A 15,374-nucleotide genomic window follows, 5' to 3' on the forward strand; every position below is an offset into this window, starting at 1 on the left:
TAACTGACGCTCTTGACCTATATATGCATGATCTTATGCATTGCACTGCTGCCACATGATTGAATGTTTGGGTAATTGTGCAGGTGTACAGGTGTTCCAAATAAAGTGGTCGTTGAGAGTAATGCTATCTATCTTCTCTTTTCCTCATTCTCTCTCTCTCTCTCTCTCTCTGACAGGCATCACTCCTGCCTCCCCAGTGTCTCATTAGTGTAGCTAGTGGTATCCACATGTGTGTGGCAGGGAACCTACACAAATGCTATGTCCAGAGGCAAAGTTTGCCCACCATGGCAGTCTGCCCGAGGGCACAAACACAGTCGAGTGAAACAGACACCAAGCACTAGGTGAAATAATGAAATGCTATGTTTGCAGTGCAAACTGGGTAAAATTACACAGTTGTTATTAACAGCATCTGTGAAATGTGGGTGTATTCCAGTCAGAAATGTGCAATCTCTGATCTCATCTGATAAACAGTACATTTCAGTAAAATACTTTGCATCCAGCTGTACCTGCACAGTTTATGGAAATGCATTTGACTTTCTCCTCTTCAAGAAGTTTAGTGTCAGTGATGAAAATATAGTCCTTGGGAAAGAGCTGACAATGCAAACAAGATGCACGATGGAGAAAAAGATCAGAAGACTATTTTCTGTTTAGCCCTGAGGCAAGTGCAGCAGTGTGTTCACCTTCAGAGATTGATTATCTGCAGCTAGATACAGTAGCTCCACACAGAAACCCACCACCACAACAACAACAACAACACCAACGACATTTAAAACTAGGGTATGCTTATTGTCTTGTTTTCAAGCTTTTTAAAAGTAATGATAAGTCATAGGCATCAGGTAAGGTGAAGTGTTGTGTTTTCCTGGAAGCACTATCTCTTGGTCTGACGAGGAGACAGCAGCAGAATTAAACGACAAGCTGCCTTGACCTCCATAGGGGGTGTCTTAATGATGGAGAGACAGCGAAGCAGGATGACAATCTGTTAGCACCCTCACAGTCAAGATGAATAGCCCAATTTGTGCTGGCCAGCATCTTCAACATCAGCTCCACTGTCTCCCTGCAGCAGCTGCACCAATTTCTTGCCTATTTTGGGGCTTTGCCAAAAAATGACAGCATCACAATGGAAATCTGTGGTATTGTTTAACACATTCAAAATCAATACTTTTATTGTGTACCGTGGGACAAAATATTCTGCCTTCAGGAACATAGTGCAAAATATAAGACAAAACAGGGTTACACAGGGTGCAAATTAGTGTAAGACAAGAGCAATATACAAACCTACAGTTTGAGTACAAAATTAAAGGCACCCATATCAAGGAGGTTTTGTACCAATATAGAATATTGTTCTCTCTCCTTTCTCTGAGTGCTCTTGTGTAGGTTCATAGCTCACTTGTTTGATATGTAATTATATTTATGTATATAAAATATGCATAATCTGCTTCATATTTAAATCCTGACTTGCGACTGGGTTCTTCTTCTGGGAGGAGCGGAGGGATGAGGGACTTTCTGTGTGTGGGAGACAGAGCCTGGGGGTGTGGGTGCAATATCTTACTCATTTGATTAGCTGTGGGAGCTGGAAACAAAACGAAATAACATCCAGCAGATCTACCCATAGGGCAGCTTCTGCAGTGTGTGTCTGACAGTTGGATGCATGGGTGATGCAGCACACAAATTTGAGCATATTAATTATTTTCATCAAGAATTTCTATCATCACACTTTGTTTGTAGATGGCAGTTATGAAGTAGAACACAACTGGCACACAACTGGCACTAACATATTCCCTGTCTCTGATTTCCTCTGTAGTGCTAATATCACTATACCTCCTGACAGTTATGCTAGGATCGCTCTTTGGAAACATCATTAAGTCATTTAAGTAATTTTCTTGTCCCCGTTCTTTTCATGTAACACCTGAGAAAGCCTCCAGTATTACATTCTTTTCTCTTCGTGACTTCCCTTAAGTGACTATGTGTCCTTGCATTATATTCTCACGAGCCATAGGGCTGTTCCAATATACCATCCTGTGAGATGCTACCAAAATAGAAATAGCTTCAGGAGACCCATTTATGATATCAATCATGATATGGGGAAGTAAATCCAAGCAACATGTCTGTATCTCTTCAGTCACACTAGGGAACTATATGGTATAACTGATTTTTGATCCGACGTAATCCAAACTAATACTAGTATCCTGATAGCGATACTGATCATTTAATTGTATATAATCAGGTGTACATAAAAATATGAGGTCCATGTAATTTCTGACTCAGAACTGGTAAATATGGGCATCACAAATTATATTTAAGGACATTTCATTAGCATAGAATTAATTCAGATCTGCAGGCTTTTCAGGATCTGCTCCTGCTCCTACAGTGCTTCCTGCTTTCTGTTTAAATTCAAATTCAAATAACGTAATATTATTTCTACTGGTACCTGGATAATGCCTGCCTCTCTGAAAGACTTCTCTCAGGGAGTTCTGTGTTCAGTCTTACCGTCTCTGCCGTAACTCATAATCTTCTACGTGTCTGAGTTTCATATGTTCTAGCAGGTTTGTTATTGCCACAATATTGAGCTAACATTTTTTTTTTTTTTGCTCTTTTTTGTTGTGTGACTGTGAGCGAGAGTCTGTGACTGCACTGTTTCCTTGTGTTCTTGTGCATGAAAAAAAGGCTACACATTCAATCTAAGAAAGAAATAAAGACACAGCATTTATATTTTAATATCACGATCGATTCTTGAGAGGAAATATCAGGAAAGGAAGTATCAATATTTCACTATCAAGTCACCCATGCCTAGATGACAGTGAAAGTCAATACGATGCTGATGCTATAATCTACTGAAATACCTTTTTGACCTTGATCTTATACTTTCAAGTATACTCTGATCAAGGTTACTGCATTTTTGAGAGCTGTACTATGCTCATGCATATAATTAGCATCAGCACATACCAGCAGGAGCAGGAACAGGAAGATCGAGATCTGACCACATTGAACACTAGTCTCTGCAGGTGACTCATAATTATTGTGCCCATTTCAGAGATGCATGGGGTGTCCTTCATCTCTTTTAATTAAAAACTACCCCAGACATGAACAATAATGAGAGTAGCTTTAGCTGTCTGCTGGGTGTCGTCATACACATAAGGTAATGATTATTCCTTATTCCTCTCCATGAGTGAAGCATGCTATTAGATGTCTTGAGGTTGGTAATTCATGCTGTACCTCAGCTTGAATTACTTCAGCATGTGTTAAATGCTGCTGATCTCTCCTATCTGATTAATCTTCTAATTTCTCAGGAGAGACTTTCTGTTCATCTGCCCTGAACATCTCGTCAGTAGCTTTAACACACTATACCAACCGTTCATTAGCACTGAACATACTGCTTTAGCTTTTCATCAGCTCTTCGGCATTATAATAGCTGTTCAGCACATGGAATATTAGCTATTTATCAGCTAACATATTGAACTAGCGTTTCAGCAGCTCTAACACACTATATGTGCCATTCATGAGTCTTGAACATTATTATATTATAGTATTAACACTTCATCAGCTCTAACACACTAGTAGTTCATTAGCCTTGAACAGACTTCACTAGCTTTTCATCTTCTCCCAATACACTATACTAGCCATTCATTAGCCATGAATATACTGCTTTGGCTTTTCATCATCTCTAAATCAATACACTAGCTAATACTCGCTGTCAATTAGCCCAGACCATACTGCACTAGTACTTCATCAACTCTAATACACTGTACTAGCTGTTCATTATTCTTGAACACACTGCACTAATTCTTCATCGGTTCTAAAATGCTATAATATTTGACTTTTAGCTCTGAGCATACTGCAATAGCACTTCATCACCTCTACCACTGTATACTAGCTGTTTATTAGCCCTGAACATACTACACTAGCTTTTCATTAGCTATAATGCACTATACTAGCTGTTCATTATTCTTGAACATACTGCACTAGCACTAGGAAGTTAAAAGGTCACTGTTTAACTGTCAGTAAATGTTTAAAGTATCCAACAATATAACCAAATTCATTCTGTGACAGTAAAGGTCTTTGGATAGGACAGAAAGGAAGAGTCTTACTAATACAATTAAAAAAACGGCTCTAATCACATTACCCTCTTAGAAAAGGCTTCTTCAGTGGTTCTTTGATAGATAAGAGCTATTTTTTTCTAATGCATACACTTTCACTTAGATCTTGTGGTATCCTTGCACTACAGTGTATACTTGTTTATGCTGGTAATGCATAACCACAAATTCTTCCTTCTTAAAAAAGTAGCCCCGTCTACTTTTGAAAAGACAAATGATGCATATTTAAAATTTAATTTAATACGTCTATGACTGAAGAATTCATGAAAGGCTTTTACAAAAAAAATTTTATCATGTGTATGTTTACTGACCAAATTCTTGTCTGTGGTAATCTTATATATGCAGCGGATGTGTTAAGTAGAGTTTCTGTGTTAAAAAAAAATCTGACATATGAGGACAGGTGCTAGAAAAGCCCTGCACCTCTTATAAAACCTATACTGCATGACTAATTTAACACTTTTACTAATAGCATCAGTAAAACCAGTTTTTTCTTAAACCCAGTCAGTGAACTTGGCTTGAATATGGTGTTGGTTAGCATTTGTTGAAAGTCCCGCCTTTCTCTTTCATTCACTCTGTTCTAACCCTATGGCCTCTCAAAATCTCTCCATTTCCTGCATCATCTAATTAGGTAGTTCACCTGCTGTCTGTGGAATGGGGTTTCTCTCAGGTCTTTATATTTAAAGCACTAATGTCTGCACACAGAGCTGTGGTAAAGACTAAAATAGAAGATGGTGTACTAGGGGAGATGGATAGGGCAGGATGTTAGTTCGCATTTATGATGAGCTTAATAGTGAGATATTTTTCTGTTGCATTATTTGTTTATTTTCTCCCATTATTTTCACTATCCTCCTAGTTAAAGTGTATTTATATCCCTCAGCAAGCAGCAGATAGAATGTCCTGATGCGCTTGGAAGTACTTTGGCTTCAAGTCGTTATAGTTTAAGTTTTAACTTTGGGTATTTATAGTGTGTGGTTTTTTGAAACTGAGCTGTACTTTTTTGTTCAGGTTCCAGAGTGAGTGTGCAAAATTGTATCCATCTGTTAACAAAAAATCCTCATATGCAAACCTGTCAAAATAAAAATACTTGCATATCCCAATCATCTTTCTCACCCCAGTGGGTAAGCACAAATTCCACTATACACACTAAGCCTAAAACTAATTACCTCCACTAAGTCTAAAGCTCAGAGACGTGCGATGTTGCATCAAGCTCTTAAACTTACCTGAAAAAGCTAGTGGTAATTGAAGTGATTTTCCAAAAGCGATTAATCCTTTAGTTTAATTTAGGAATTGTCTTTTATCAGGAGTCACAGCTAATTGGATCACTGGCCCATAAAAGAGAGTCGTGTGAACATGACTCACAATTTAGCCAGTTCACCCCACATTCTGACCTTCTAAAGCCCTTAGCTGTGAAAAGACATGGAGGCTTATGGAACGGGTGACTCACCACACATATAAATGGCTTTTATCAGAATAATCTCCACTGTTCTGAGCGACAGCGTAATCAGAGAAGGCGTAGTAATTTTGTGCGTCGGCTGGATGATGGTAATTGTTCCACTTCAGCACCATGCATCTGATATCTGGACTTCCTTCTTAGGTTACCACAGCACTTTACCAATATTACATTTCATAGGACAGCACAGGCCTAAATATGCCCCTACTGGGTTACATTATTCTGAAGGTTTAACCTCTAGACTGGTTCCTGAACTTCCAATATAAGTCATCTCAGGACGTATGGGGAGTGAAAAATGACAAACATGTAGTAAACAGGGGGCTCAGCCACTTGACTGTAGGGGGTTGTGATTGGAACCTGAGAGTTTCCAAGGTTCCCTTGTTGAGCCTTTCTACAAAATATGGATTACATCACAAAGATGTTGAACATGAGCATGTCTTTCAATAATTTCTCAAACAGCTGATCTTGACACTACAGTGCTTTTTGATATCAAGCCCTAGTAACACACGTACTGCTAGTGCTAGTTATTTTCTGAAGTTTGCTGTAAGAAATACCATGACATAAGGAATACATCATGACAGACATGCTGCTATAAAAAATACTCAACAACAAGTTGGCATTTTGCATGACCTGTGTTTTATTCCTCTTATGACAATTCTTATTTATTAAAGAAAGACACTTCATACTTTTTATCAGTTTATGATATTTACATTTAATGTTTTTGAATGACCATTAATCAAGTTAGTTCCTGTTATCACATATTAACTGTTGTTCCCTCACCAGCCTGTCTTTTCTCTCTCTCTCTCTCTCTCTCTCTCTCTCTCTCTCTCTCTCTCTCGTAGTTAATGAGACAAAAAAAATGCAGATTGTTATTCATTTTGTCTGAAAACTTAAAAAAACAGCTTTGCATGTTTTTTTTTTATTTATCTGGAACCTGTGAAAAAGGTGTTACTATATAATACTATAATACTATAACTAATATGAAATTATAACATATTAGAATAAGTGCATTAATATAAACTTGTCTTGCAGCCAGCACTATTGCCAGAGCTACTGTTGTAGAAAATTAATCAACACCTTCTGACCAGTCAGAATGAAAGAGTTCAGTAGTGTGTAGTGGTATAAATTAAATTAACACGCATAACCAGGGCAGTGATAAGACAATGGGCTACCAGGGCTATAGCCCAGAGCCACCTCCCTGAGGAGACCACTACATAACTAACTAACATAAGCCATGATGTTAATGTCTTCCTAATAATAATGGATTAAGGAATACACAATTATCTGTACACGAAATATCTGTACACAAAATGGCAAAAAAAAAATTAGGTTCATTATATTGTAGTTATTAACGTTTGATGTGTTCCAAATGTCAGGAAGGAGGTTTGAGAGTGGGGCACAATCGAATCTGGATGATGCAACAGCCATTCACTGCCGGGAGCCAAGGGAGCAAAATTGGCCGTGTTCTCTGGTCGGAAGTGATGGCATACATTCTCTCCCCTGTCGATCACAGTGACACAAGCCAATCATGCGCATCTGTGAGTTCATGTATGCGGATGATGGCAGATAGCGTTTTCACAGTATGAGCAGCAGTTTGAACAGATGTGATTGGCTGGCTTCATATGTCTGAGGGAGTGCTAGCCTTCACCCTCCCTAGTTGGTAGCTGTCATAAGATAAGGGAGAACTGGATGGTAAGTGGGAATTGGCTGGTGACGAAATTAGGGAGAAACGTGGGGAGAATCGCCATCCAAAAAAAACATCTAACGTCACTGGCATATGATTTACTGAGAAGTATGCATTTCTGTTATCTGATTGGGGAGCTACAAGTAGTAACAAAATCCCCCGCCCCCGTCCTGCCATGTTTTAGCCTGCCCGTGTGGATTGACTGTGGTTGGTGTGTGTATACAGATAACATTCTCTTTTGATACTCTGATGTTTTGGTTGATGAGTAAGGTTCTTCTTTATAAATTTTGTCATCACACCCTAAATCTGAGCAATATGTTGGATGTTTAAATACTCACTGCATCAGTTTCACATAGTACTGTGATGTAGGATGTACTGTAGGCAGGATGTAGGCACAACACACTACTGCAGAGCAACTTCACTCTGGAATGCAAGTGTTAAAAATGGGCTTGAAATAGGAGTAGACCTCTTCTCTAATAACACATGATGTCATTACTCAGGTGCAAAGTAATTACAGAGTCCTGTTTGTAATTTGCTCTTATAAAATGAAGTTATTAGTTATGCAAGAGGTGGGGCACAAATTACTTGGCTCATTACATTTTGTTATTCCACATTAACAGGCGGTGCCCCCTAAAAGCATCCTAACTAGATTATTACATTTACCAGCTTGGTGCATCATTTAAATCATCGTCTAGATAACTGTGATGCATATTAGCAAGCCTTGTTGACGTGCCTGCTCTGTATTCCATTTGTAAACTCATTTATATTCCTCTGTGGCATACACAGAGTGGATATTCTTGTTTGTACTCCAATTAATTTTTCCTTATTTCATATTGCGTTTTAATAATAATAATAATCAGTTGACAATCTAGTTCTTAACACAGCCAGCATAGCACAATACCGAAGGCACATAAATAATTCTGTAAAGCATAAGTAAAGCAGTTCCCAAAGGGCCGTAATGCACGTGGTGTTCCCATCCCTGAGGGAGCTCAGTCACACTGCCGCTTCAAGGTTCACTGCTCATTTTAAAATGAAGTAAATACACATCTTAAAATAAGATTTCTTAGATCTGGCCGTGTGTGTGTGTGTGTGTGTATACACTTGCAAGTGCAACATAGACAAAGTGTTTATCATTGCTTCGTCATTCAGCATTAATTAGCATAATTAATCACCAAATTGTTATAAGACTTTAATCCTGATTGGTTGTTTAGTAAGTGTCCATAAAGTGGGTTTATGCTTTTGGTATGATTGATTCCTTCATGCTGCAAAGAAGTGTAAATTTACACAATACATTTCAGTTGGTGATCAAAATTTCCACTGAAATAATTGCAGTTATACTTTAGGAAGGATGGCACAGTAGTGCAGAGAATAGCACTACTGCCTTACAGCTCCAGGGTCCTGTGTATGATCCAACACTTGGGTTGCTGTCTTTGCAGAGTTCTCCCCATTTCACATATGGGTTTTCTTCGGGTTATCCGGATTTCTCCCAGTGCCCAAAAACATGCAGGTAGGCAGATTGACCCTAGGTGGGAATGAGTGTGTGAATGTGTATGTGAAATATGCCCTGAAATGGACTGGTGTCTCATCCAGGGTGAATTCTTCCACCTTGTGCATAGTGTTGCCACGATAGGCTCTGGATCCAACACGACCCTCACCAGGATAAAGTGGTTACTGATGAATGAATGAATGGATGGATGGATGGATGGATGGATGGATGGATGGATGAATGGATGGATGGCATTTTAGAAAGCTGTTTGTATTAGAATATGTTTTATTATGTATTTATTGAGTGTTTTTGTGTTGTCTTTAATCACAACTTAGTTATTTGTCCTGTGAAGGTACCTGGTCACTGAGCTTCTGACACTCAAAAGGAATTAAACTCAAAATTTTTATTTTGTTCATACCTTTTTGAACATTGGTGCAGATGGATTTGTAAGATGGCAGTAGAAATAACAATGATAATAGACTGAATTTCATATAATGCATTAGATATAATTGTAATTCTATTGTAACTAGTGATAATCATCTCCATGTTCTTCTTCTTGTTGTTGTTATTCCCTTTCCTCTTCTTCTTCTTCTTCTTCTTCTTCTTCTTATTATTAGTAGTAGTAGTAGCAGTAGTAGAAGTAGTAAACATGATAGTATGGTAAGTAATCCATTAAATTAGTCATGGTATTAGATGGATCATAAGTTGAGAGGAAATATATTTTTATATTTAAAAAAAAGTTCAGATGGTACTCACTGTTGGCACGTTTAGAAATGGAAGCATTCACTGTGCAAATTTATCTGTCGCTTCAGCTGTTGGCAGTGTGTTAGCACAAGGTGGATGGGTCATGATGATCTCAAACCAATCACCTTCACGCCTCACTAACTATTTGAGTTGGATCAAGCTGAATATTAACACTGAGTTTACTTTGAATGCCAGCTAAGCGTGTCTGCCAAGCTGGGGACAGCAGACATTAGCATCACAAAATATTTTCCCATCGCCTTTGCATGGGAAGTGTATTTGTGCAGTTTTTCACTTTTTCATAGAAGTCACTGTAATATCTTTAAGATAATGAGGCATGAAATTGACTCCCATTTTTGCATGACCTGTGTCTCCAGCTTCAATCCTTCATGTCCATAATGAATAACAGCAAAACAAAAAGCAGGCTACACTACACGAAATGGAAAAAAGCAGAGAATTCAAAAATGAAAAAAGTCGATGTATACTATAGCAGAGCACTTTAGCAGTAATCTAAATAGCCATGCATGTTATTTGGGAGCTTTAAGCAATAAGCTAAATGTCCAAAAGATGTGCCCGTATGTTACCTCATATAATCATATCAAACCCCTGAAATGAATCTCCCAGCACAGGCCTGGTCAAGATCAACTTCTCTCTTAATCCATTTATTATCTCAGCCACCAGATTCACAGGGATGAATGTACAGTCTTTTTTCCATGAGCTCATGGTCACTGTGAGGATAGGGACATAGACTGACCGGTAAACAGAGAGCTTTGCCCTCAAACTGAGCTCCTGCTTCAACACCACAGACTGGTACGGTGACTGTAACACTGCTGTCGCTGAGCTGATCCATTTGTCAATCTGATGGTCTCTTTTTCCATCACTTGTGAATAATCCCAAGATACTTAAACTCCTCTACCAGGGGCATGGACTGAATGAAGAGGTGAGAGGACTTTCAGTAGGTAGAGGAGTTTTTACTGGTCATGAGCAATCGGTAGTGACTGAAAGAATAAGGTCGCGAGTACAGGTGTTGGAAATGAGGTTCCTCAGCAGGGTTGCTGGGCTTATTCTCTGTAAAGAGCTCAACAATTCAGAGTAGAGCTGCTGCTCATCCTTATTGAGAAGAGCCAGTTCAGGTTGTTTGGACATCTTAAAAGAATGCTACCATGTCAGTTCCCACTAGAGCTATATTATCTGAATCCCACTAGACAGAGACCTCTCTGAAGAGATTCTATCTCACAGTTGGCTTGGGAATGTCTGGGGATACACCAGAAAGAGCTGGAATATGCATATGAAGTCTGGGCTGACCTTCTCTGCCTGTTGCAACCATGACCCCCTACCAGGAAAAGTGGAAAGAGAATGAATGAATGAATGAATGAATGAATGAATTGTGGACAATGTGATGGTCCAGATCAGCAGTCACAACACTGTATCTTTATTGGACAACTAAGAAGGAGCTTAAGGCCAAGTGTCTGTTAGATGATGAGCAAATGGAACAGAGACACTGTGTTATGGTTACCAGCCTTGTCAATCTTGACAAGACTGACTTAAAGCACACAGGCTATTTGTCTTGGTGCTATCAGTTAGCACTTATCACACAATGGAAGTCAAGCTGTAAAGGAAAGTTGATCTATGTCTCACCCTAAGTAGGCAGTGAACTTTTTCCAGTCACCTCTAACAGTGTACTGAGGGATCTCATTGACACTGCCACTAGCATTATAATGTGCACCAAAATACAACAGAACCTTAAAGTTTTTGATCCTGAACAAAGGATCAATAACTTTGTAGCACTCAGTTAGAAAGTGAGGTAGTAGTTTGTAACAAGATACTCGGAATGGGGAAGAAGGCTAAGCTAAGAAATGACACCTGGTGTTATAGAAGTACATTAGGATATATCTTACATTTTAGGTGTCTTAAAATGACATTTATCTGTATAAATGAGGCACACTGCTCATTATCACAGCAAGAACTTTTCACATTTCCTGCTTGTTTTATCCCAGTGGAGGCTGGGAAAGTTTTCCCAGCTGAAGTGGCACTGATGTCATCTCAAATCTGTCTTCATTTCTTAGGATGCTTGTTTAATAAAGCTCAGTGGGGTAGAAAGAAACAGCACACTAATATGTCGTATCATAAATCCAAATTAGGTAAAATGAGGCTCTCCCACTGAGAGAGCCACAATACAGATACACACGCAAGGTTGAGACATGTTGTAGGGTAGGGTCTGCCTTGTATAAGTGACATTAATCCGGCCAGTAATTTTTATTTGTTTGTTTAAAAGAGCTGCTCTTTTCATATAAATATTAGACTCCTATCACTTAGACCCCGTCCTTTTATGGGAATCATTCTAGCTGTCTTGTTTAAAGGTTATTCTTCTTATGTCCTTGGCCGTTTTGCCCAGAGTTTTCATAGCCTTGCAGAGGGGGAGAGTAATGAAAATCACTGGTAACCTAATAACAAGCCTCAATCCCTTGCACCAGAAAAGGGTTAGATTTTTTACATGGTTTCAAAACCATAACCAAGACAAGATTGGTAAATGAACATGAACGATACCAATTAAGCCTCAAATAACTTTATCTCATGATCTATTTCACTCATTAACCTTCCAGTTGGATGAGAGGGGACGTGAATGAAATAAGTGAATAAAAATAAGTGAACAAAACATCTTTATAACAAAATGATTCCCTCTCTCTCACACACACACACACACAATATGCAAAAAAAACAGCTTCCCCTCGAGAAAATAACAGCACTGTTCCTCTTCCTGTACATATTTAGCAAGTTTGGGCACTTGTCAATGGATCTTGGACCACTCCTTGTAGAACATTTCAAGCTCTTTTATATTCTCAGGTTTGAACATGTGGACTTCCTACTTCAGTTTATATTTAAGGTTTAAATCCAAAGACTGAGGTGGTCATTGCAAAACACTGATTTTGTGTTCCTACAACCATCTCTGTGTTGATTTGGCTGTATTTTTTGTGGTCATTAGCTTGATGAAATATTAATCTATTGCCAAGTTTTAACGGTGAATTTTTTATACAGTGAATATGGAAGCTTTTCCTTGTTTGCAGCCCTCATGTCCATGTCCATAGTGTGTATGGCCAAAAAGTTTATGTGTACCCATCGATAACACGCAAAGAAGCAACTAAACTATGCAGTTCTGAAACTGTGATCTTGGGTTCTTCTTTCCCTCCCTCAGCCTCTTCATCACAGTGCGGGAACAGTATGCTCACGCTCCCTCTTCTTGGCAAATATTCAACTTTTGAAACTTTTTTTTATAGCTCTGGTTGTGCTTGATTGTTTTTTATATCCACTGTGCAGGTGCATCTTGTGTAACTACCAATGGGAAAAGGTAAAAATAGGGTTCCTGTAGGCTGACGATAATAAATCAAGAAAAACAACTTTTAAAACAAATGGAAAAACAAATTTTAAAACAATTTCTTTGCATTTTAGATTTTACACCATATGTTTGTGAGAGAAATTTTATTATTATTATTATTATTATTATTACTAAGTTCTCATGAGAATAATTCTGGTTTGAGGTGAGTCATTTCAAAAGAGAATCAAGAGTCAAAATTGTGAATCAGCAAATTTTTTGAGGCACTGAAAGTGAAATGTCTATCATTATTGTATCCTTCCTGTGTGAAATTACCTTTGCTTTGGGCTACTGTCAGTCCTAAATTATTTTTGTACAAATTAATACACTCGTACATAATGTATGGCATTTTTAGACAACATGCAGTGTGTACATACCTCAGCCACCATCAATATTGAAGCTATTGAAAGCATTTAAAAATATATATATATGTACATTTATTAAAACTGACAGAACATCTGAAAGATTATTTAGTCTATTTGGAATTTTAATAGGCACTATAAGGAGACTGAGGTCTCTAGTGTCTTCCACAGCACTTCTAACTCTCCCACACAATGCTTTATTGTTCACCCTCTAATTACACCTGCTCAGGCAGGCATGGCCGAGTTAGGCTGTTCCAACTTGTTAATAAAAGTCTACCGTTTGTCTCTTGCCACACAGCTAGTGCAGCAGGGTCGAAATGGTTGCGGTAGAAACAGAAGATAGTGAGCACCTGTAAGGCCCCTAGAGAGGGAAGCCCAGGTTCTCTTCTCTGGGGAAGGAGTGAGACATCCTCGAGGGGTCATCAACCGCCCTGTTACGCTCAGCACAATGAGCTACTGTTTAATGCAAACACCAGCCTCTACTAATCAACCTGGCTTTACTCTCACTTAGCAAATCAAACAACAAAATAACAGATCAATATTGCAGAAGGAGAGTATGAGTGGACAAAGAATATGTTGTAAAATAAAGGTTTTTCAATAATAAGTCAATTAAAGCGCTATTATTCAGGTTTGTAGTAAAAGAAAGTTTTGATAAGTATTAAGACATGTAAAAGTACTCAAAAAAAAGCTGAAGGATCTACAGTCAGCTTGTACATGTGCTGTATATGACCTGACTTGACTTTTTCACAGGGAACTTGAATAATTATCAGAAATGTAATGTGAATATTTGGATATCAATTCCACTGAAAAATAATTATAAATAAATAAATTACAAAAGACCATCACCATATTTTTAGGACAGAACGAAGAGTCAAGCTTTAACAAGCTTTAGGACATTCTTCAAAGAATTAGCTGAAGGGCCTACTGTCAGCTTATACAGATGACCTTATTTGCCAGTTGTTAGTGAATGTGGCTCCAGGGACAAGCTTCAAAACAGCATTTCTATAAGCCATGAATGTCACTCATTTTTGGCATATGAAAGGAGGCAGTGATCCACAACAATGTAACACTATGGACAGAGCAGATTGTGTTACTCCTACAGTTTCACCAGCTTTGCAGGAGATTTGAGAGACTCCTGGCAACCAGTAAGAACACAAAACATGCAATAAAGAGGTCTGACTCACAGCATGAATAACCATAGATGTTTTTTTTCCCCAAGGCCAAAGTAATGCCAGAACTTCAGATCAGTCATTACATTTAAACTTGACATATGGTCCCAATCTACAACGTCCAAACAATCCAGCAGACAAAGAAGAACTCATCAAGTATTAATCATCACTAAGCACTGACAAAGAATGAATTGTTATCTTTAGTTAAAAGCGTCACATAAACATTTCAGTGCGCCACTAATGAGCATGGAGTAGGAGCAATTCAGGACCAAGATGTTTGTGTGTGTTCACCCCGTTATGTTTTCTGTACTATTCCTGACATACCTCCTTTGAGAACACTCTTTATGTAAATACATTATGCTTTGCTCCGTTTGTCTGAGTTTATCCTGGAGATTTTATTAAGTTGTAGTACACTTTTTTAAAACTTATTTGGTACAATTCACCTCCATACTACTGTAGCTCCTGTAAAGTATTCAGGCGGTCACCATTGTTACCTCTATACACTTATGAGATGACATAACTGGCCAAATATACTTCACCTAGAGGCTACATATAAGAAATTGCGAACTGAGCTGAAAATAAATTGTTATTTAAAGAGCACCCACCATATCCCTTCTTGATCGCAGCAAAATGTATTTCATTTTATTTAATTACAGATCCTTTACTGCTACGTTTTACTGTTCAGACATGTAGCCCAAATGTTCTATTTGTGTTATTTACTACTACAGGATTTGCATACACAATCTCAGTTTTTACAGACTATTAGGAGCATATAAATTGTGAATCTTCTTTTGGAATGGTGTGGTGTGGTTTAAATAAAATTACTGGCAGGACTGCAAATTTAAAATGCAAATTTTAAAGGTAAAATTAAAATCAGGGAAACTCCAGTCCAATAAATAATGTATAACTTATCCAATAAGCTTTACTTTTGTATGAGTATTTCAATTTAAAAAAAAAAAAAGTGGTGCATGTTTATAAAAATATATTCTGTGTCTGGATAGTGGCTGAAATATGAGCCGTG

This window comes from Pangasianodon hypophthalmus, chromosome 1 (genome assembly GCF_027358585.1).
Source record: "Pangasianodon hypophthalmus isolate fPanHyp1 chromosome 1, fPanHyp1.pri, whole genome shotgun sequence".
Classification (NCBI taxonomy): Eukaryota; Metazoa; Chordata; class Actinopteri; order Siluriformes; family Pangasiidae; genus Pangasianodon; species Pangasianodon hypophthalmus.